At 39.0% G+C, this 23,714-nt stretch overlaps 9 non-coding genes across 9 annotated transcripts; all 9 read right to left on the bottom strand.

Moving 5' to 3' along the window:
* Positions 1 to 56: 56 nt before the first annotated feature.
* Positions 57 to 128, bottom strand: TRNAE-UUC (transfer RNA glutamic acid (anticodon UUC)). The gene has a single exon. It is a non-coding gene; the product is annotated as a tRNA-Glu (tRNA).
* Positions 129 to 6,839: 6,711 nt separating this feature from the next.
* Positions 6,840 to 6,911, bottom strand: TRNAE-UUC (transfer RNA glutamic acid (anticodon UUC)). Its single transcript has one exon. It is a non-coding gene; the product is annotated as a tRNA-Glu (tRNA).
* A 605-nt stretch (positions 6,912 to 7,516) lies between these two features.
* Positions 7,517 to 7,606, bottom strand: TRNAY-GUA (transfer RNA tyrosine (anticodon GUA)). Its single transcript is given in 2 exon segments — positions 7,517 to 7,552; positions 7,570 to 7,606. It is a non-coding gene; the product is annotated as a tRNA-Tyr (tRNA).
* A 991-nt stretch (positions 7,607 to 8,597) lies between these two features.
* TRNAE-UUC (transfer RNA glutamic acid (anticodon UUC)) lies at positions 8,598 to 8,669 on the bottom strand. Its single transcript has one exon. It is a non-coding gene; the product is annotated as a tRNA-Glu (tRNA).
* A 605-nt stretch (positions 8,670 to 9,274) lies between these two features.
* TRNAY-GUA (transfer RNA tyrosine (anticodon GUA)) lies at positions 9,275 to 9,364 on the bottom strand. The gene is given in 2 exon segments: positions 9,275 to 9,310; positions 9,328 to 9,364. It is a non-coding gene; the product is annotated as a tRNA-Tyr (tRNA).
* An 8,021-nt stretch (positions 9,365 to 17,385) lies between these two features.
* On the bottom strand, positions 17,386 to 17,457 carry TRNAE-UUC (transfer RNA glutamic acid (anticodon UUC)). The gene has a single exon. It is a non-coding gene; the product is annotated as a tRNA-Glu (tRNA).
* A 605-nt stretch (positions 17,458 to 18,062) lies between these two features.
* On the bottom strand, positions 18,063 to 18,152 carry TRNAY-GUA (transfer RNA tyrosine (anticodon GUA)). Its single transcript is given in 2 exon segments — positions 18,063 to 18,098; positions 18,116 to 18,152. It is a non-coding gene; the product is annotated as a tRNA-Tyr (tRNA).
* A 2,749-nt stretch (positions 18,153 to 20,901) lies between these two features.
* Positions 20,902 to 20,973, bottom strand: TRNAE-UUC (transfer RNA glutamic acid (anticodon UUC)). The gene has a single exon. It is a non-coding gene; the product is annotated as a tRNA-Glu (tRNA).
* A 605-nt stretch (positions 20,974 to 21,578) lies between these two features.
* TRNAY-GUA (transfer RNA tyrosine (anticodon GUA)) lies at positions 21,579 to 21,668 on the bottom strand. Its single transcript is given in 2 exon segments — positions 21,579 to 21,614; positions 21,632 to 21,668. It is a non-coding gene; the product is annotated as a tRNA-Tyr (tRNA).
* Positions 21,669 to 23,714: the final 2,046 nt, after the last annotated feature.

A 23,714-nucleotide genomic window follows, 5' to 3' on the forward strand; every position in this document is an offset into this window, starting at 1 on the left:
GATCAACAGAGCATTAAACAAGTGGTACTGTTGCTGCCATTCAAAAAAGCTTCAACTTCCCATACCGGGAGTCGAACCTGGGCCGCCTGGGTGAAAACCAGGAATCCTAACCGCTAGACCATATGGGACTTTTTCGTTGAGTGTTTCAGCATCGCAGCAGAACAAATATATCATGCTTTGCTGTAATGTATCTTAACTCTCTGTGTATTTCATATTTAACCAGGTGGTGACATGGAGTGGGTTTGGCATGGCCTAAGATGACACTAATTTCATCATCACGCTCCAGACCACTCAGTGATCAGTGAGGTGGGCAATGTTTGATAATGTGATTTGCATCATCACGGCACGTCCCTGACCACTTGCAGATTTGTAAATGCCAATCCAGCAGGATAGGTAACAATGCAATAAATCCATGTGTGATGTCTGGAGGCCACTTTCCAAGAAGTGGAAAAGATTCTCATTTCCATTTTAATGAGTTGCAAAGAGCTATGGAAAGTATTCCCAGTAACAGAACTCGTGTCTCTATCACCTGCCTCTGCACTGTACTTCAACAGAGCACAGAAACCATAATTGCCCTACTAGAGGCTCAGCAGCATGCAGGATGATTAACAGCAGCAGAAATGAAAACAAGTTACAGTTTCTCTGACTATTAAAGATAAACAGCATGAGTCATGCATATTTCTGGGTATTTAATATGTCAGAAATTGCCCTCTAAAATGATATGAAAAACTTTCCTTTGAGCTGGAGTTGAACCAGCGACCTAAGGATTTCTCTACCAATTTCCTCTACAGTCCTCTGCTCTACCAGCTGAGCTATTGAAGGATTGTGCTTTAGAGGCCTTCTGATGTCATGTGCACTACATCTGACTGAGTGAAAACACAAACAGAATTGAATTATCCTTAAAACAGAAAAATTGCTTGTCTAGATAAAGACATCCACATTTTTATTTCTGGTCTACTTGCTCATCAAAAGTTGTAAAAATTGTCATGTTTAATAATTGGTAATACAGCATTAAAAGTTTGATTTTTATTTGTTCATTTTGAATTAATTAGCTTCAGAAATAGTTGGGAAAACAGCTTCCTTAGATTTTCCAACTGCAGACGCCTTTACGTCAAGATTAAAAATGCTGGAAAATTTGCAACCTCTTCTGCGTTCTCCAATTTAGCTTGACTATTTTAATTGATGAAAATTCCAGAAATTGTGGTGACAAATTGTTAAACTTTTGCCCAGTGAGACAAAAATGGATTTCTAGTCAATGGTCCACGCTGCCAACACAATTTCTCACAGTACTCTCTGTTTTTACAATGCATCTTCTATGGGTTCAGATCCATGGGATTTCAGAAGTAATATTGTATTTCAGTTCACATCCGTGGTCTCTTAAACCTGTCCTTTGTATGCTGATTAAGGAAAGCGGAGAAATTCTGGGCACAGAAGCAGACATTATTGGTTTGTAAGCATTTGCGTAGTCTAGTTTCATTCAGAACATCCCTACTGCACCATTAAAAAGTTGGGAACTCTCCCTGGAAACCCATTGATCCACAAGTTCAAGAGTCCTTTTTTTTCACATGAAGGATGTGTTACATATAAATTAGAGTTATCCCACTCGAAATTTGGAATATGGATGTTGAAATATGGGGTCAGACCAGTTCTGTCCTAATTTTGGATACAGAAATGTTGGGAGGTATATAAATCCTGTGGATTTGACCACATCCCATTTCCATAAGCAAAGCACAGTTTCTCCTGGATTTTGTTGCTGAGATCAACAGAGCAGACAATAAACAAGTGGTACTGTTGCTGCCATTCAAAAAAGCTTCAACTTCCCATATCGGGAGTCGAACGCAGGCCACCTGGGTAAAAACCAGGAATCCTACCCACTAGACCATATGGGAGTTTTCCGTTGCCTGTTTCAACATAGCAGCAGAACAAATATATCATGCTTTGCTGTAATGTATCTTAACTCTCTGTGTATTTCATATTTAACCAGGTGGTGACATGGAGTGGGTTTGGCATGGCCTATGATGACACTAATTTCATCATCACGCTCCAGACCACTCAGTGATTAGTGAGGTGGGCAATGTTTGATGATGTGATTTGCATCATCACGGCACGTCCCTGACCACTTGCAGATTTGTAAATGCCAATCCAGCAGGATAGGTAACAATGCAATAAATCCATGTGTGATGTCTGGAGGCCACTTTCCAAGTAGTGGATAAGGTTCTCATTTCCATTTTAATGAGTTGCAAAGAGCTATGGAAACTATCCCCAGTACCAGAACTCGTGTCTCTATCACCTGCCTCTGCACTGTACTTTAACAGAGCACTGAAACCATAATTGCCCTACTAGGGGCTCAGCAGCATGCAGGATGATTAACAGGCAGCAGAAATGAATACAAGTTACAGTTTCTCTGACTATTAAAGATAAACAGCATTGAGTCATGCATATTTCTGGTTAATTAATATGTCAGAAATTACCCTCTAAAATTATATGAAAAACTTTTCTTCGAGCCGGAGTTGAACCAACATCCCTACTGCACCATTAAAAAGTTGTGAACTTTCCCTGGAAACCCATTGATCCACAAGTTCAAGAGTTCTTTTTTTTCACATGAAGGATGTGATACATATAAAATAGGGTTGTCCCACTTGAAATTTGTAAGATGGATGTTGAAATATGGGGTCAGAGCAGTTCTGTCCTTATTTTGGATACAGAAATGTTGGGAGGTATATAAATCCTGTGGATTTGACCACATCCCATTTCCATAACCAAAGCACAGCTTCTCCTGGATTTTGTTGCTGAGATCAGCAGAGCGGGCATTAAACAAGTGGTACTGTTGCTGCCATTCAAAAAAGCTTCAACTTCCCATACCGGGAGTTGAAACTGGGCCGCCTAGGTGAAAACCAGGAATCTTAACCGCTAGACCATATGGGACTTTTCCATTGACTGTTTCAGCATAGCAGCAGAACAAATATAACATGCTTTGCTTTAATGTATCTTAACTCTCTGTGTATTTCATATTTAACCAGGTGGTGACATGGAGTGGGTTTGGCATGGCCTATGATGACACTAATTTCATCATCATGCTCCAGACCACTCAGTGATCAGTGAGGTGGGCAATGTTTGATGATGTGATTTGCATCATCACGGCACGTCCCTGACCACTTGCAGATTTGTAAATGCCAATCCAGCAGGATAGGTAACAATGCAATAAATCCATGTGTGATGTCTGGAGGCCACTTTCCAAGTAGTGGATAAGGTTCTCATTTCCATTTTAATGAGTTGCAAAGAGCTATGGAAACTATCCCCAGTACCAGAACTCGTGTCTCTATCACCTGCCTCTGCACTGTACTTTAACAGAGCACTGAAACCATAATTGCCCTACTAGGGGCTCAGCAGCATGCAGGATGATTAACAGGCAGCAGAAATGAATACAAGTTACAGTTTCTCTGACTATTAAAGATAAACAGCATTGAGTCATGCATATTTCTGGTTGATTAATATGTCAGAAATTACCCTCTAAAATTATATGAAAAACTTTCCTTCGAGCCGGAGTTGAACCAACATCCCTACTGCACCATTAAAAAGTTGTGAACTTTCCCTGGAAACCCATTGATCCACAAGTTCAAGAGTTCTTTTTTTTCACATGAAGGATGTGATACATATAAAATAGGGTTGTCCCACTTGAAATTTGTAAGATGGATGTTGAAATATGGGGTCAGAGCAGTTCTGTCCTTATTTTGGATACAGAAATGTTGGGAGTTATATAAATCCTGTGGATTTGACCACATCCCATTTCCATAACCAAAGCACAGTTTCTCCTGGATTTTGTTGCTGAGATCAACAGAGCGGGCATTAAACAAGTGGTACTGTTGCTGCCATTCAAAAAAGCTTCAACTTCCCATACCGGGAGTTGAAACTGGGCCGCCTGGGTGAAAACCAGGAATCCTAAGCGCTAGACCATATGGGACTTTTCCATTGACTGTTTCAGCATAGCAGCAGAACAAATATAACATGCTTTGCTGTAATGTATCTTAACTCTGTGTATTTCATATTTAACCAGGTGGTGACATGGAGTGGGTTTGGCATGGCCTATGATGACACTAATTTCATCATCATGCTCCAGACCACTCAGTGATCAGTGAGGTGGGCAATGTTTGATGATGTGATTTGCATCATCACGGCACGTCCCTGACCACTTGCAGATTTGTAAATGCCAATCCAGCAGGATAGGTAACAATGCAATAAATCCATGTGTGATGTCTGGAGGCCACTTTCCAAGAAGTGGAAAAGGTTCTCATTTCCATTTTAATGAGTTGCAAAAAGCTATGGAAAGTATCCCCAGTAACAGAACTTTTGTCTCTATCACCTGCCTCTGCGCTGTACTTCAACAGAGCACAGAAACCATAATTGCCCTACTAGAGACTCAGCAGCATGCAGGATGATTAACAGGCAGCAGAAATGAACACAAGTTACAGTTTCTCTGACTATTAAAGATAAACAGCATGAGTCATGCATATTTCTGGGTATTTAATATGTTAGAAATTGCCCTCTAAAATAATATGAAAAACTTTCCTTCAAGCCGGAGTTGAACCAGTGACCTAAGGATTTCTGTACCAATTTCCTCTACAGTCCTCCACTCTACCAGCTGAGCTATCGAAGGATTGTGCTTTAAAGGATTTCTGATGTCATGTGCACTACATCTGACTGAGTGAAAACACAAACAGAATTGAATTATCCATAAAACAGAAAAATTGCTTGTCTAGATAAAGAGATCCACATTTTTATTTCAGGTCTACTTGCTCATCAAAAGTTGTAAAAATTGTCATATTTAATAATTGGTAATACATCATTAAAAGTTTGATTTTTATTTGTTCATTTTGAATTAATTAGCTTCAGAAATAGTTGGGAAAACAGCTTCCTTAGATTTTCCAACTGCAGACGCCTTTACGTCAAGATTAAAAATGCTGGAAAATTTTCAACCTCTTCTGCGTTCTGCAATTTAGCTTGACTTTTATAATTGATGAAAATTCCAGAAATTGTGGTGACAAATTGTCAAACTTTTGCCCAGTGAGACAAAAATGGATTTCTAGTCAATGGTCCACGCTGCCACCACTATTTCTCACAGTACTCTCTGTTTTTACAATGCATCTTCTATGGGTTCAGATCCATGGGATTTCAGAAGTAATATTGTATTTCAGTTCCCATCTGTAAAAATTTCCTCTACAGTCCTCCGCTCTACCAGCTGAGCTATCGAAGGATTGTGCTTTAGAGGATTTCTGATGTCAAGTGCACTACATCTGACTGAGTGAAAACACAAACAGAATTGAATTATCCATAAAACAGAAAAATTGCTTGTCTAGATAAAGAGATCCACATTTTTATTTCTGGTCTACTTGCTCATCAAAAGTTGTAAAAATTGTCATATTTAATAATTGGTAATACATCATTAAAAGTTTGATTTTTATTTGTTCATTTTGAATTAATTAGCTTCAGAAATAGTTGGGAAAACAGCTTCCTTAGATTTTCCAACAGCAGACGCCTTTACGTCAAGATTAAAAATGCTGGAAAATTTTCAACCTCTTCTGCGTTCTCCAATTTAGCTTGACTTTTTTAATTGATGAAAATTCCAGAAATTGTGGTGACAAATTGTCAAACTTTTGCCCAGTGAGACAAAAATGGATTTCTAGTCAATGGTCCACGCTGCCACCACTATTTCTCACAGTACTCTCTGTTTTTACAATGCATCTTCTATGGGTTCAGATCCATGGGATTTCAGAAGTAATATTGTATTTCAGTTCCCATCTGTAAAAATTTCCTCTACAGTCCTCCGCTCTACCAGCTGAGCTATCGAAGGATTGTGCTTTAGAGGATTTCTGATGTCATGTGCACTACATCTGACTGAGTGAAAACACAAACAGAATTGAATTATCCATAAAACAGAAAAATTGCTTGTCTAGATAAAGAGATCCACATTTTTATTTCTGGTCTACTTGCTCATCAAAAGTTGTAAAAATTGTCATATTTAATAATTGGTAATACATCATTAAAAGTTTGATTTTTATTTGTTCATTTTGAATTAATTAGCTTCAGAAATAGTTGGGAAAACAGCTTCCTTAGATTTTCCAACTGCAGACGCCTTTACGTCAAGATTAAAAATGCTGGAAAATTTTCAACCTCTTCTGCGTTCTCCAATTTAGCTTGACTTTTTTAATTGATGAAAATTCCAGAAATTGTGGTGACAAATTGTCAAACTTTTGCCCAGTGAGACAAAAATGGATTTCTAGTCAATGGTCCACGCTGCCACCACTATTTCTCACAGTACTCTCTGTTTTTACAATGCATCTTCTATGGGTTCAGATCCATGGGATTTCAGAAGTAATATTGTATTTCAGTTCCCATCCGTGGTCTCTTAAACCTGTCCTTTGTATGCTGATTAAGGAAAGCGGAGAAATTCTGGGCACAGATGCAGACATTATTGGTTTGTAAGCATTGGCGTAGTCTAGTTTCATTCAGAACATCCCTACTGCACCATTAAAAAGTTGTGAACTCTCCCTGGAAACCCATTGATCCACAAGTTCAAGAGTTCTATTTTTTCACATGAAGGATGTGTTACATATAAAATAGGGTTGTCCCACTCGAAATTTGGAAGATGGATGTTGAAATATGGGGTCAGACCAGTTCTGTCCTAATTTTGGATACAGAAATGTTGGGAGGTATATAAATACTGTGGATTTCACCACATCCCATTTCCATAACCAAAGCACAGTTTCTCCTGGATTTTGTTGCTGAGATCAACAGAGCATTAAACAAGTGGTACTGTTGCTGCCATTCAAAAAAGCGTCAACTTCCCATACCGGGAGTCGAACCCGGGCCGCCTGGGTGAAAACCAGGAATCCTAACCGCTAGACCATATGGGACTTTTCGGTTGAGTGCTTCAGCATAGCAGCAGAACAAATATATCATGCTTTGCTGTAATGTATCTTAACTCTCTGTGTATTTCATATTTAACCAGGTGGTGACATGGAGTGGGTTTGGCATGGCCTAAAATGACACTAATTTCATCATCACGCTCCAGACCACTCAGTGATCAGTGAGGTGGGCAATGTTTGATGATGTGATTTGCATCATCACGGCACGTCCCTGACCACTTGCAGATTTGTAAATGCCAATCCAGCAGGATAGGTAACAATGCAATAAATCCATGTGTGATGTCTGGAGGCCACTTTCCAAGAAGTGGAAAAGGTTCTAATTTCCATTTTAATGAGTTGCAAAGAGCTATGGAAAGTATCCCCAGTAACAGAACTCGTGTCTCTATCACCTGCCTCTGCACTGTACTTCAACAGAGCACAAAAACCATAATTGCCCTACTAGAGGCTCAGCAGCATGCAGGATGATTAACAGGCAGCAGAAATGAAAACAAGTTACAGTTTCTCTGACTATTAAAGATAAACAGCATGAGTCATGCATATTTCTGGCTATTTAATATGTCAGAAATTGCCCTCTAAAATGATATGAAAAACTTTCCTTTGAGCCGGAGTTGAACCAGCGACCTAAGGATTTCTGTACCAATTTCCTCTACAGTCCTCCGCTCTACCAGCTGAGCTATCAAAGGATTGTGCTTTAGAGAATTTCTGATGTCATGTGCACTACATCTGACTGAGTGAAAACACAAACAGAATTGAAATATCCATAAAACAGAAAAATTGCTTGTCTAGATAAAGAGATGCACATTTTTATTTCTGGTCTACTTGCTCATCAAAAGTTGTAAAAATTGTCATATTTAATAATTGGTAATACATCATTAAAAGTTTGATTTTTATTTGTTCATTTTGAATTAATTAGCTTCAGAAATAGTTGGGAAAACAGCTTCCTTAGATTTTCCAACTGCAGACGCCTTTACGTTAAGATTAAAAATGCTGGAAAATTTTCAACCTCTTCTGCGTTCTCCAATTTAGCTTGACTTTTTTAATTGATGAAAATTCCAGAAATTGTGGTGACAAATTGTCAAACTTTTGCCCAGTGAGACAAAAATGGATTTCTAGTCAATGGTCCACGCTGCCACCACTATTTCTCACAGTACTCTCTGTTTTTACAATGCATCTTCTATGGGTTCAGATCCATGGGATTTCAGAAGTAATATTGTATTTCAGTTCCCATCCGTGGTCTCTTAAACCTGTCCTTTGTATGCTGATTAAGGAAAGCGGAAAAATTCTGGGCACAGAAGCAGACATTATTGGTTTGTAAGCATTTGCGTAGTCTAGTTTCATTCAGAACATCCCTACTGCACCATTAAAAAGTTGTGAACTCTCCCTGGAAACCCATTGATCCACAAGTTCAAGAGTTCTTTTTTTTCACATGAAGGATGTGTTACATATAAAATAGGGTTGTCCCACTCGAAATTTGGAAGATGGATGTTGAAATATGGGGTCAGACCAGTTCTGTCCTAATTTTGGATACAGAAATGTTGGGAGGTATATAAATCCTGTGGATTTGACCACATCCCATTTCCATAACCAAAGCACAGTTTCTCCTGGATTTTGTTGCTGAGATCAACAGAGCATTAAACAAGTGGTACTGTTGCTGCCATTCAAAAAAGCGTCAACTTCCCATACCGGGAGTCGAACCCGGGCCACCTGGGTGAAAACCAGGAATCCTAACCGCTAGACCACATGGGACTTTTCGGTTGAGTGCTTAAGCATAGCAGCAGAACAAATATATCATGCTTTGCTGTAATGTATCTTAACTCTCTGTGTATTTCATATTTAACCAGGTGGTGACATGGAGTGGGTTTGGCATGGCCTAAGATGACACTAATTTCATCATCACGCTCCAGACCACTCAGTGATCAGTTAGGTGGGCAATGTTTGATGATGTGATTTGCATCATCACGGCACGTCCCTGACCACTTGCAGATTTGTAAATGCCAATCCAGCAGGATAGGTAACAATGCAATAAATCCATGTGTGATGTCTGGAGGCCACTTTCCAAGAAGTGGAAAAGGTTCTCATTTCCATTTTAATGAGTTGCAAAGAGCTATGGAAAGTATCCCCAGTAACAGAACTCGTGTCTCTATCACCTGCCTCTGCACTGTACTTCAACAGAGCACAGAAACCATAATTGCCCTACTAGAGGCTCAGCAGCATGCAGGATGATTAACAGGCAGCAGAAATGAAAACAAGTTACAGTTTCTCTGACTATTAAAGATAAACAGCATGAGTCATGCATATTTCTGGGTATTTAATATGTCAGAAATTGCCCTCTAAAATGATATGAAAAACTTTCCTTCGAGCCGGAGTTGAACCAGCGACCTAAGGATTTCTGTACCAATTTCCTCTACAGTCCTCTGCTCTACCAGCTGAGCTATCGAAGGATTGTGCTTTAGAGAATTTCTGATGTCATGTGCACTACATCTGACTGAGTGAAAACACACACAGAATTGAAATATCCATAAAACAGAAAAATTGCTTGTCTAGATAAAGAGATGCACATTTTTATTTCTGGTCTACTTGCTCATCAAAAGTTGTAAAAATTGTCATATTTAATAATTGGTAATACATCATTAAAAGTTTGATTTTTATTTGTTCATTTTGAATTAATTAGCTTCAGAAATAGTTGGGAAAACAGCTTCCTTAGATTTTCCAACTGCAGACGCCTTTACGTTAAGATTAAAAATGCTGGAAAATTTTCAACCTCTTCTGCGTTCTCCAATTTAGCTTGACTTTTTTAGTTGATGAAAATTTCAGAAATTGTGGTGACAAATTGTCAAACTTTTGCCCAGTGAGACAAAAATGGATTTCTAGTCAATGGTCCACGCTGCCACCACTATTTCTCACAGTACTCTCTGTTTTTACAATGCATCTTCTATGGGTTCAGATCCATGGGATTTCAGAAGTAATATTGTATTTCAGTTCCCATCCGTGGTGTCTTAAACCTGTCCTTTGTATGCTGATTAAGGAAAGCGGAGAAATTCTGGGCACAGAAGCAGACATTATTGGTTTATAAGCATTGGCGTAGTCTAGTTTCATTCAGAACATCCCTACTGCACCATTAAAAAGTTGTGAACTCTCCCTGGAAACCCATTGATCCACAAGTTCAAGAGTTCTTTTTTTTCACATGAAGGATGTGTTACATATAAAATAGGGTTGTCCCACTCGAAATTTGGAAGATGGATGTTGAAATATGGGTTCAGACCAGTTCTGTCCTAATTTTGGATACAGAAATGTTGGGAGGTATATAAATACTGTGGATTTCACCACATCCCATTTATATAACCAAAGCACAGTTTCTCCTGGATTTTGTTGCTGAGATCAACAGAGCATTAAACAAGTGCTACTGTTGCTGCCATTCAAAAAAGCTTCAACTTCCCATACCGGGAGTCGAACCCGGGCCGCCTGGGTGAAAACCAGGAATCCAAACTGCTAGACCATATGGGACTTTTCCGTTGAGTGTTTCAGCATAGCAGCAGAACAAAAATATCATGCTTTGCTGTAATGTATCTTAACTCTCTGTGTATTTTATATTTAACCAGGTGGTGACATGGAGTGGGTTTGGCATGGCCTAAGATGACACTAATTTCATCATCACGCTCCAGACCACTCAGTGATCAGTGAGGTGGGCAATGTTTGATGATGTGATTTGCATCATCACGGCACGTCCCTGACCACTTGCAGATTTGTAAATGCCAATCCAGCAGGATAGGTAACAATGCAATAAATCCATGTGTGATGTCTGTAGGCCACTTTCCAAGAAGTGGAAAAGGTTCTCATTTCCATTTTAATGAGTTGCAAAGAGCTATGGAAAGTATCCCCAGTAACAGAACTCGTGTCTCTATCACCTGCCTCTGCACTGTACTTCAACAGAGCACAGAAACCATAATTGCCCTACTAGAGGCTCAGCAGCATGCAGGATGATTAACAGGCAGCAGAAATGAAAACAAATTACAGTTTCTCTGACTATTAAAGATAAACAGCATGAGTCATGCATATTTCTGGGTATTTAATATGTCAGAAATTGCCCTCTAAAATTATATGAAAACTTTCCTTCGAGCCGGAGCTGAACCAGCGACCTAAGGATTTCTGTACCAAGTTCCTCTACAGTCCTCCGCTCTACCAGCTGAGCTATCGAAGGATTTTGCTTTAGAGGATTTCTGATGTCATGTGCACTACATCTGACTGAGTGAAAACATAAACAGAATTGAATTATCCATAAAACAGAAAAATTGCTTGTCTAGATAAAGAGATCCACATTTTTATTTCTGGTCTACTTGCTCATCAAAAGTTGTAAAAATTGTCATATTTAATAATTGGTAATACATCATTAAAAGTTTGATTTTTATTTGTTCATTTTGATTTAATTAGCTTCAGAAATAGTTGGGAAAACAGCTTCCTTAGATTTTCCAACTGCAGACGCCTTTACGTTAAGCTTAAAAATGCTGGAAAATTTTCAACCTCTTCTGCGTTCTCCAATTTAGCTTGACTTTTTTAATTGATGAAAATTTCAGAAATTGTGGTGACAAATTGTCAAACTTTTGCCCAGTGAGACAAAAATGGATTTCTAGTCAATGGTCCACGCTGCCACCACTATTTCTCACAGTACTCTCTGTTTTTACAATGCATCTTCTATGGGTTCAGATCCATGGGATTTCAGAAGTAATATTGTATTTCAGTTCCCATCCGTGGTGTCTTAAACCTGTCCTTTGTATGCTGATTAAGGAAAGCGGAGAAATTCTGGGCACAGAAGCAGACATTATTGGTTTATAAGCATTGGCGTAGTCTAGTTTCATTCAGAACATCCCTACTGCACCATTAAAAAGTTGTGAACTCTCCCTGGAAACCCATTGATCCACAAGTTCAAGAGTTCTTTTTTTTCACATGAAGGATGTGTTACATATAAAATAGGGTTGTCCCACTCGAAATTTGGAAGATGGATGTTGAAATATGGGGTCAGACCAGTTCTGTTCTAATTTTGGATACAGAAATGTTGGGAGGTATATAAATACTGTGGATTTGACCACATCCCATTTCCATAACCAAAGCACAGTTTTTCCTGGATTTTGTTGCTGAGATCAACAGAGCATTAAACAAGTGGTACTGTTGCTGCCATTCAAAAAAGCTTCAACTTCCCAAACCAGGAGTCGAACCCAGGCCGCCTGGGTGAAAATCAGGAATCCTAACCGCTAGACCATATGGGACTTTTTCGTTGAGCGTTTAAGCATAGCAGCAGAACAAATATATCATGCTTTGCTGTAATGTATCTTAACTCTCTGTGTATTTCATATTTAACCAGGTGGTGACATGGAGTGGGTTTGGCATGGTCTAAGATGACACTAATTTCATCATCACGCTCCAGACCACTCAGTGATCAGTGAGGTGGGCAATGTTTGATGATGTGATTTGCATCATCACGGCACGTCCCTGACCACTTGCAGATTTGTAAATGCCAATCCAGCAGGATAGGTAACAATGCAATAAATCCATGTGTGATGTCTGTAGGCCACTTTCCAAGAAGTGGAAAAGGTTCTCATTTCCATTTTAATGAGTTGCAAAGAGCTATGGAAAGTATCCCCAGTAACAGAACTCGTGTCTCTATCACCTGCCTCTGCACTGTACTTCAACAGAGCACAGAAACCATAATTGCCCTACTAGAGGCTCAGCAGCATGCAGGATGATTAACAGGCAGCAGAAATGAAAACAAGTTACAGTTTCTCTGACTATTAAAGATAAACAGCATGAGTCATGCATATTTCTGGGTATTTAATATGTCAGAAATTGCCCTCTAAAATGATATGAAAAACTTTCCTTCGAGCTGGAGTTAAACCAGTGACCTAAGGATTTCTGTGCCAATTTCCTCTACAGTCCTCCGCTCTACCAGCTGAGCTATCAAAGGATTGTGCTTTAGAGGATTTCTGATGTCATGTGCACTACATCTGACTGAGTGAAAACACAAACAGAATTGAATTATCCATAAAACAGAAAAATTGCTTGTCTAGATAAAGAGATCCACATTTTTATTTCTGGTCTACTTGCTCATCAAAAGTTGTAAAAATTGTCATATTTAATAATTGGTAATACATCATTAAAAGTTTGATTTTTATTTGTTCATTTTGAATTAATTAGCTTCAGAAATAGTTGGGAAAACAGCTTCCTTAGATTTTCCAACTGCAGACGCCTTTACGTCAAGATTAAAAATGCTGGAACATTTTCAACCTCTTCTGCGTTCTCCAATTTAGCTTGACTTTTTTAATTGATGAAAATTCCAGAAATTGTGGTGACAAATTGTCAAACTTTTGCCCAGTGAGACAAAAATGGATTTCTAGTCAATGGTCCACGCTGCCACCACTATTTCTCACAGTACTCTCTGTTTTTACAATGCATCTTCTATGGGTTCAGATCCATGGGATTTCAGAAGTAATATTGTATTTCAGTTCCCATCCGTGGTGTCTTAAACCTGTCCTTTGTATGCTGATTAAGGAAAGCGGAGAAATTCTGGGCACAGAAGCAGACATTATTGGTTTGTAAGCATTGGCGTAGTCTAGTTTCATTCAGAACATCCCTACTGCACCATTAAAAAGTTGTGAACTCTCCCTGGAAACCCATTTATCCACAAGTTCAAGAGTTCTTTTTTTTCACATGAAGGATGTGTTACATATAAAATAGGGTTGTCCCACTCGAAATTTGGAAGATGGATGTTGAAATATGGGTTCAGACCAGTTCTGTCCTAATTTTGGATACAGAAATGTTGGGAGGTATATAAATACTGTGGATTTCACCACATCCCATTTATATAACCAAAGCACAGTTTCTCCTGGATTTTGTTGCTGAGATCAACAGAGCATTAAACAAGTGCTACTGTTGCTGCCATTCAAAAAAGCTTCAACTTCCCATACCGGGAGTCGAACCCGGGCCGCCTGGGTGAAAACCAGGAATCCAAACTGCTAGACCATATGGGACTTTTCCGTTGAGTGTTTCAGCATAGCAGCAGAACAAAAATATCATGCTTTGCTGTAATGTATCTTAACTCTCTGTGTATTTTATATTTAACCAGGTGGTGACATGGAGTGGGTTTGGCATGGCCTAAGATGACACTAATTTCATCATCACGCTCCAGACCACTCAGTGATCAGTGAGGTGGGCAATGTTTGATGATGTGATTTGCATCATCACGGCACGTCCCTGACCACTTGCAGATTTGTAAATGCCAATCCAGCAGGATAGGTAACAATGCAATAAATCCATGTGTGATGTCTGTAGGCCACTTTCCAAGAAGTGGAAAAGGTTCTCATTTCCATTTTAATGAGTTGCAAAGAGCTATGGAAAGTATCCCCAGTAACAGAACTCGTGTCTCTATCACCTGCCTCTGCACTGTACTTCAACAGAGCACAGAAACCATAATTGCCCTACTAGAGGCTCAGCAGCATGCAGGATGATTAACAGGCAGCAGAAATGAAAACAAATTACAGTTTCTCTGACTATTAAAGATAAACAGCATGAGTCATGCATATTTCTGGGTATTTAATATGTCAGAAATTGCCCTCTAAAATTATATGAAAACTTTCCTTCGAGCCGGAGCTGAACCAGCGACCTAAGGATTTCTGTACCAAGTTCCTCTACAGTCCTCCGCTCTACCAGCTGAGCTATCGAAGGATTGTGCTTTAGAGGATTTCTGATGTCATGTGCACTACATCTGACTGAGTGAAAACATAAACAGAATTGAATTATCCATAAAACAGAAAAATTGCTTGTCTAGATAAAGAGATCCACATTTTTATTTCTGGTCTACTTGCTCATCAAAAGTTGTAAAAATTGTCATATTTAATAATTGGTAATACATCATTAAAAGTTTGATTTTTATTTGTTCATTTTGAATTAATTAGCTTCAGAAATAGTTGGGAAAACAGCTTCCTTAGATTTTCCAACTGCAGACGCCTTTACGTTAAGATTAAAAATGCTGGAAAATTTTCAACCTCTTCTGCGTTCTCCAATTTAGCTTGACTTTTTTAATTGATGAAAATTTCAGAAATTGTGGTGACAAATTGTCAAACTTTTGCCCAGTGAGACAAAAATGGATTTCTAGTCAATGGTCCACGCTGCCACCACTATTTCTCACAGTACTCTCTGTTTTTACAATGCATCTTCTATGGGTTCAGATCCATGGGATTTCAGAAGTAATATTGTATTTCAGTTCCCATCCGTGGTGTCTTAAACCTGTCCTTTGTATGCTGATTAAGGAAAGCGGAGAAATTCTGGGCACAGAAGCAGACATTATTGGTTTATAAGCATTGGCGTAGTCTAGTTTCATTCAGAACATCCCTACTGCACCATTAAAAAGTTGTGAACTCTCCCTGGAAACCCATTGATCCACAAGTTCAAGAGTTCTTTTTTTTCACATGAAGGATGTGTTACATATAAAATAGGGTTGTCCCACTCGAAATTTGGAAGATGGATGTTGAAATATGGGGTCAGACCAGTTCTGTTCTAATTTTGGATACAGAAATGTTGGGAGGTATATAAATACTGTGGATTTGACCACATCCCATTTCCATAACCAAAGCACAGTTTTTCCTGGATTTTGTTGCTGAGATCAACAGAGCATTAAACAAGTGGTACTGTTGCTGCCATTCAAAAAAGCTTCAACTTCCCAAACCAGGAGCCGAACCCAGGCCGCCTGGGTGAAAATCAGGAATCCTAACCGCTAGACCATATGGGACTTTTTCGTTGAGCGTTTAAGCATAGCAGCAGAACAAATATATCATGCTTTGCTGTAATGTATCTTAACTCTCTGTGTATTTCATATTTAACCAGGTGGTGACATGGAGTGGGTTTGGCATGGTCTAAGATGACACTAATTTCATCATCACGCTCCAGACCACTCAGTGATCAGTGAGGTGGGCAATGTTTGATGATGTGATTTGCATCATCACGGCACGTCCCTGACCACTTGCAGATTTGTAAATGCCAATCCAGCAGGATAGGTAACAATGCAATAAATCCATGTGTGATGTCTGTAGGCCACTTTCCAAGAAGTGGAAAAGGTTCTCATTTCCATTTTAATGAGTTGCAAAGAGCTATGGAAAGTATCCCCAGTAACAGAACTCGTGTCTCTATCACCTGCCTCTGCACTGTACTTCAACAGAGCACAGAAACCATAATTGCCCTACTAGAGGCTCAGCAGCATGCAGGATGATTAACAGGCAGCAGAAATGAAAACAAGTTACAGTTTCTCTGACTATTAAAGATAAACAGCATGAGTCATGCATATTTCTGGGTATTTAATATGTCAGAAATTGCCCTCTAAAATGATATGAAAAACTTTCCTTCGAGCCGGAGTTAAACCAGTGACCTAAGGATTTCTGTACCAATTTCCTCTACAGTCCTCCGCTCTACCAGCTGAGCTATCAAAGGATTGTGCTTTAGAGGATTTCTGATGTCATGTGCACTACATCTGACTGAGTGAAAACACAAACAGAATTGAATTATCCATAAAACAGAAAAATTGCTTGTCTAGATAAAGAGATCCACATTTTTATTTCTGGTCTACTTGCTCATCAAAAGTTGTAAAAATTGTCATATTTAATAATTGGTAATACATCATTAAAAGTTTGATTTTTATTTGTTCATTTTGAATTAATTAGCTTCAGAAATAGTTGGGAAAACAGCTTCCTTAGATTTTCCAACTGCAGACGCCTTTACGTCAAGATTAAAAATGCTGGAACATTTTCAACCTCTTCTGCGTTCTCCAATTTAGCTTGACTTTTTTAATTGATGAAAATTCCAGAAATTGTGGTGACAAATTGTCAAACTTTTGCCCAGTGAGACAAAAATGGATTTCTAGTCAATGGTCCACGCTGCCACCACTATTTCTCACAGTACTCTCTGTTTTTACAATGCATCTTCTATGGGTTCAGATCCATGGGATTTCAGAAGTAATATTGTATTTCAGTTCCCATCCGTGGTGTCTTAAACCTGTCCTTTGTATGCTGATTAAGGAAAGCGGAGAAATTCTGGGCACAGAAGCAGACATTATTGGTTTGTAAGCATTGGCGTAGTCTAGTTTCATTCAGAACATCCCTACTGCACCATTAAAAAGTTGTGAACTCTCCCTGGAAACCCATTTATCCACAAGTTCAAGAGTTCTTTTTTTTCACATGAAGGATGTGTTACATATAAAATAGGGTTGTCCCACTCGAAATTTGGAAGATGGATGTTGAAATATGGGGTCAGACCAGTTCTGTCCTAATTTTGGATACAGAAATGTTGGGAGGTATATAAATCCTGTGGATTTGACCACATCCCATTTCCATAACCAAAGCACAGTTTCTCCTGGATTTTGTTGCTGAGATCAACAGAGCATTAAACAAGTGGTACTGTTGCTGCCATTCAAAAAAGCGTCAACTTCCCATACCGGGAGTCGAACCCGGTCCGCCTGGGTGAAAACCAGGAATCCTAACCGCTAGACCATATGGGACTTTTCGGTTGAGTGCTTCAGCATAGCAGCAGAACAAATATATCATGCTTTGCTGTAATGTATCTTAACTCTCTGTGTATTTCATATTTAACCAGGTGGTGACATGGAGTGGGTTTGGCATGGCCTAAGATGACACTAATTTCATCATCACGCTCCAGACCACTCAGTGATCAGTTAGGTGGGCAATGTTTGATGATGTGATTTGCATCATCACGGCACGTCCCTGACCACTTGCAGATTTGTAAATGCCAATCCAGCAGGATAGGTAACAATGCAATAAATCCATGTGTGATGTCTGGAGGCCACTTTCCAAGAAGTGGAAAAGGTTCTCATTTCCATTTTAATGAGTTGCAAAGAGCTATGGAAAGTATCCCCAGTAACAGAACTCGTGTCTCTATCACCTGCCTCTGCACTGTACTTCAACAGAGCACAGAAACCATAATTGCCCTACTAGAGGCTCAGCAGCATGCAGGATGATTAACAGGCAGCAGAAATGAAAACAAGTTACAGTTTCTCTGACTATTAAAGATAAACAGCATGAGTCATGCATATTTCTGGGTATTTAATATGTCAGAAATTGCCCTCTAAAATGATATGAAAAACTTTCCTTCGAGCCGGAGTTGAACCAGCGACCTAAGGATTTCTGTACCAATTTCCTCTACAGTCCTCTGCTCTACCAGCTGAGCTATCGAAGGATTGTGCTTTAGAGAATTTCTGATGTCATGTGCACTACATCTGACTGAGTGAAAACACACACAGAATTGAAATATCCATAAAACAGAAAAATTGCTTGTCTAGATAAAGAGATCCACATTTTTATTTCTGGTCTACTTGCTCATCAAAAGTTGTAAAAATTGTCATATTTAATAATTGGTAATACATCATTAAAAGTTTGATTTTTATTTGTTCATTTTGAATTAATTAGCTTCAGAAATAGTTGGGAAAACAGCTTCCTTAGATTTTCCAACTGCAGACGCCTTTACGTTAAGATTAAAAATGCTGGAAAATTTTCAACCTCTTCTGCGTTCTCCAATTTAGCTTGACTTTTTTAATTGATGAAAATTTCAGAAATTGTGGTGACAAATTGTCAAACTTTTGCCCAGTGAGACAAAAATGGATTTCTAGTCAATGGTCCACGCTGCCACCACTATTTCTCACAGTACTCTCTGTTTTTACAATGCATCTTCTATGGGTTCAGATCCATGGGATTTCAGAAGTAATATTGTATTTCAGTTCCCATCCGTGGTGTCTTAAACCTGTCCTTTGTATGCTGATTAAGGAAAGCGGAGAAATTCTGGGCACAGAAGCAGACATTATTGGTTTATAAGCATTGGCGTAGTCTAGTTTCATTCAGAACATCCCTACTGCACCATTAAAAAGTTGTGAACTCTCCCTGGAAACCCATTGATCCACAAGTTCAAGAGTTCTTTTTTTTCACATGAAGGATGTGTTACATATAAAATAGGGTTCTCCCACTCGAAATTTGGAAGATGGATGTTGAAATATGGGGTCAGACCAGTTCTGTTCTAATTTTGGATACAGAAATGTTGGGAGGTATATAAATACTGTGGATTTGACCACATCCCATTTCCATAACCAAAGCACAGTTTTTCCTGGATTTTGTTGCTGAGATCAACAGAGCATTAAACAAGTGGTACTGTTGCTGCCATTCAAAAAAGCTTCAACTTCCCAAACCAGGAGTTGAACCCAGGCCGCCTGGGTGAAAATCAGGAATCCTAACCGCTAGACCATATGGGACTTTTTCGTTGAGCGTTTAAGCATAGCAGCAGAACAAATATATCATGCTTTGCTGTAATGTATCTTAACTCTCTGTGTATTTCATATTTAACCAGGTGGTGACATGGAGTGGGTTTGGCATGGTCTAAGATGACACTAATTTCATCATCACGCTCCAGACCACTCAGTGATCAGTGAGGTGGGCAATGTTTGATGATGTGATTTGCATCATCACGGCACGTCCCTGACCACTTGCAGATTTGTAAATGCCAATCCAGCAGGATAGGTAACAATGCAATAAATCCATGTGTGATGTCTGTAGGCCACTTTCCAAGAAGTGGAAAAGGTTCTCATTTCCATTTTAATGAGTTGCAAAGAGCTATGGAAAGTATCCCCAGTAACAGAACTCGTGTCTCTATCACCTGCCTCTGCACTGTACTTCAACAGAGCACAGAAACCATAATTGCCCTACTAGAGGCTCAGCAGCATGCAGGATGATTAACAGGCAGCAGAAATGAAAACAAGTTACAGTTTCTCTGACTATTAAAGATAAACAGCATGAGTCATGCATATTTCTGGGTATTTAATATGTCAGAAATTGCCCTCTAAAATGATATGAAAAACTTTCCTTCGAGCCGGAGTTAAACCAGTGACCTAAGGATTTCTGTACCAATTTCCTCTACAGGCCTCCGCTCTACCAGCTGAGCTATCAAAAGATTGTGCTTTAGAGGATTTCTGATGTCATGTGCACTACATCTGACTGAGTGAAAACACAAACAGAATTGAATTATCCATAAAACAGAAAAATTGCTTGTCTAGATAAAGAGATCCACATTTTTATTTCTGGTCTACTTGCTCATCAAAAGTTGTAAAAATTGTCATATTTAATAATTGGTAATACATCATTAAAAGTTTGATTTTTATTTGTTCATTTTGAATTAATTAGCTTCAGAAATAGTTGGGAAAACAGCTTCCTTAGATTTTCCAACTGCAGACGCCTTTACGTCAAGATTAAAAATGCTGGAATATTTTCAACCTCTTCTGCGTTCTCCAATTTAGCTTGACTTTTTTAATTGATGAAAATTCCAGAAATTGTGGTGACAAATTGTCAAACTTTTGCCCAGTGAGACAAAAATGGATTTCTAGTCAATGGTCCACGCTGCCACCACTATTTCTCACAGTACTCTCTGTTTTTACAATGCATCTTCTATGGGTTCAGATCCATGGGATTTCAGAAGTAATATTGTATTTCAGTTCCCATCCGTGGTCTCTTAAACCTGTCCTTTGTATGCTGATTAAGGAAAGCGGAGAAATTCTGGGCACAGAAGCAGACATTATTGGTTTGTAAGCATTGGCGTAGTCTAGTTTCATTCAGAACATCCCTACTGCACCATTAAAAAGTTGTGAACTCTCCCTGGAAACCCATTGATCCACAAGTTCAAGAGTTCTTTTTTTTCACATGAAGGATGTGTTACATATAAAATAGGGTTGTCCCACTCGAAATTTGGAAGATGGATGTTGAAATATGGGGTCAGACCAGTTCTGTCCTAATTTTGGATACAGAAATGTTGGGAGGTATATAAATCCTGTGGATTTGACCACATCCCATTTCCATAACCAAAGCACAGTTTCTCCTGGATTTTGTTGCTGAGATCAACAGAGCATTAAACAAGTGGTACTGTTGCTGCCATTCAAAAAAGCTTCAACTTCCCATACCGGGAGTCGAACCCAGGCCGCCTGGGTGAAAACCAGGAATCCTAACTGCTAGACCATATGGGACTTTTCTGTTGAGTGTTTCAGCATAGCAGCAGAACAAATATATCATGCTTTGCTGTAATGTATCTTAACTCTCTGTGTATTTCATATTTAACCAGGTGGTGACATGGAGTGGGTTTGGCATGGCCTAAGATGACACTAATTTCATCATCACGCTCCAGACCACTCAGTGATCAGTGAGGTGGGCAATGTTTGATGATGTGATTTGCATCATCACGGCACGTCCCTGACCACTTGCAGATTTGTAAATGCCAATCCAGCAGGATAGGTAACAATGCAATAAATCCATGTGTGATGTCTGTAGGCCACTTTCCAAGAAGTGGAAAAGGTTCTCATTTCCATTTTAATGAGTTGCAAAGAGCTATGGAAAGTATCCCCAGTAACAGAACTCGTGTCTCTATCACCTGCCTCTGCACTGTACTTCAACAGAGCACAGAAACCATAATTGCCCTACTAGAGGCTCAGCAGCATGCAGGATGATTAACAGGCAGCAGAAATGAAAACAAGTTACAGATTCTCTGACTATTAAAGATAAACAGCATGAGTCATGCATATTTCTGGGTATTTAATATGTCAGAAATTGCCCTCTAAAATGATATGAAAAACTTTCCTTCGAGCTGGAGTTGAACCAGCGACCTAAGGATTTCTGTACCAATTTCCTCTACAGTCCTCCGCTCTACCAGCTGAGCTATCGAAGGATTGTGCTTTAGAGGATTTCTGATGTCATGTGCACTACATCTGACTGAGTGAAAACATAAACAGAATTTAATTATCCATAAAACAGAAAAATTGCTTGTCTAGATAAAGAGATCCACATTTTTATTTCTGGTCTACTTGCTCATCAAAAGTTGTAAAAATTGTCATATTTAATAATTGGTAATACATCATTAAAAGTTTGATTTTTATTTGTTCATTTTGAATTAATTAGCTTCAGAAATAGTTGGGAAAACAGCTTCCTTAGATTTTCCAACTGCAGACGCCTTTACGTCAAGATTAAAAATGCTGGAAAATTTTCAACCTCTTCTGCGTTCTCCAATTTAGCTTGACTTTTTTAATTGATGAAAATTCCAGAAATTGTGGTGACAAATTGTCAAACTTTTGCCCAGTGAGACAAAAATGGATTTCTAGTCAATGGTCCACGCTGCCACCACTATTTCTCACAGTACTCTCTGTTTTTACAATGCATCTTCTATGGGTTCAGATCCATGGGATTTCAGAAGTAATATTGTATTTCAGTTCCCATCCGTGGTCTCTTAAACCTGTCCTTTGTATGCTGATTAAGGAAAGCGGAAAAATTCTGGGCACAGAAGCAGACATTATTGGTTTGTAAGCATTTGCGTAGTCTAGTTTCATTCAGAACATACCTACTGCACCATTAAAAAGTTGTGAACTCTCCCTGGAAACCCATTGATCCACAAGTTCAAGAGTTCTTTTTTTTCACATGAAGGATGTGTTACATATAAAATAGGGTTGTCCCACTCGAAATTTGGAAGATGGATGTTGAAATATGGGGTCAGACCAGTTCTGTCCTAATTTTGGATACAGAAATGTTGGGAGGTATATAAATCCTGTGGATTTGACCACATCCCATTTCCATAACCAAAGCACAGTTTCTCCTGGATTTTGTTGCTGAGATCAACAGAGCATTAAACAGGTGATACTGTTGCTGCCATTCAAAAAAGCTTCAACTTCCCATACCGGGAGTCGAACCCGGGCCGCCTGGGTGAAAACCAGGAATCCAAACTGCTAGACCATATGGGACTTTTCCGTTGAGTGTTTCAGCATAGCAGCAGAACAAATATATCATGCTTTGCTGTAATGTATCTTAACTCTCTGTGTATTTTATATTTAACCAGGTGGTGACATGGAGTGGGTTTGGCATGGCCTAAGATGACACTAATTTCATCATCACGCTCCAGACCACTCAGTGATCAGTGAGGTGGGCAATGTTTGATGATGTGATTTGCATCATCACGGCACGTCCCTGACCACTTGCAGATTTGTAAATGCCAATCCAGCAGGATAGGTAACAATGCAATAAATCCATGTGTGATGTCTGTAGGCCACTTTCCAAGAAGTGGAAAAGGTTCTCATTTCCATTTTAATGAGTTGCAAAGAGCTATGGAAAGTATCCCCAGTAACAGAACTCGTGTCTCTATCACCTGCCTCTGCACTGTACTTCAACAGAGCACAGAAACCATAATTGCCCTACTAGAGGCTCAGCAGCATGCAGGATGATTAACAGGCAGCAGAAATGAAAACAAGTAACAGTTTCTCTGACTATTAAAGATAAACAGCATGAGTCATGCATATTTCTGGGTATTTAATATGTCAGAAATTGCCCTCTAAAATTATATGAAAACTTTCTTTCGAGCCGGAGCTGAACCAGCGACCTAAGGATTTCTGTACCAATTTCCTCTACAGTCCTCCGCTCTACCAGCTGAGCTATCGAAGGATTGTGCTTTAGAGGATTTCTGATGTCATGTGCACTACATCTGACTGAGTGAAAACATAAACAGAATTGAATTATCCATAAAATAGAAAAATTGCTTGTCTAGATAAAGAGATCCACATTTTTATTTCTGGTCTACTTGCTCATCAAAAGTTGTAAAAATTGTCATATTTAATAATTGGTAATACATCATTAAAAGTTTGATTTTTATTTGTTCATTTTGAATTAATTAGCTTCAGAAATAGTTGGGAAAACAGCTTCCTTAGATTTTCCAACTGCAGACGCCTTTAAG

The sequence above is a fragment of the Mixophyes fleayi genome, chromosome 3 (assembly GCF_038048845.1).
Source record: "Mixophyes fleayi isolate aMixFle1 chromosome 3, aMixFle1.hap1, whole genome shotgun sequence".
In the NCBI taxonomy this organism is placed as follows: Eukaryota; Metazoa; Chordata; class Amphibia; order Anura; family Limnodynastidae; genus Mixophyes; species Mixophyes fleayi.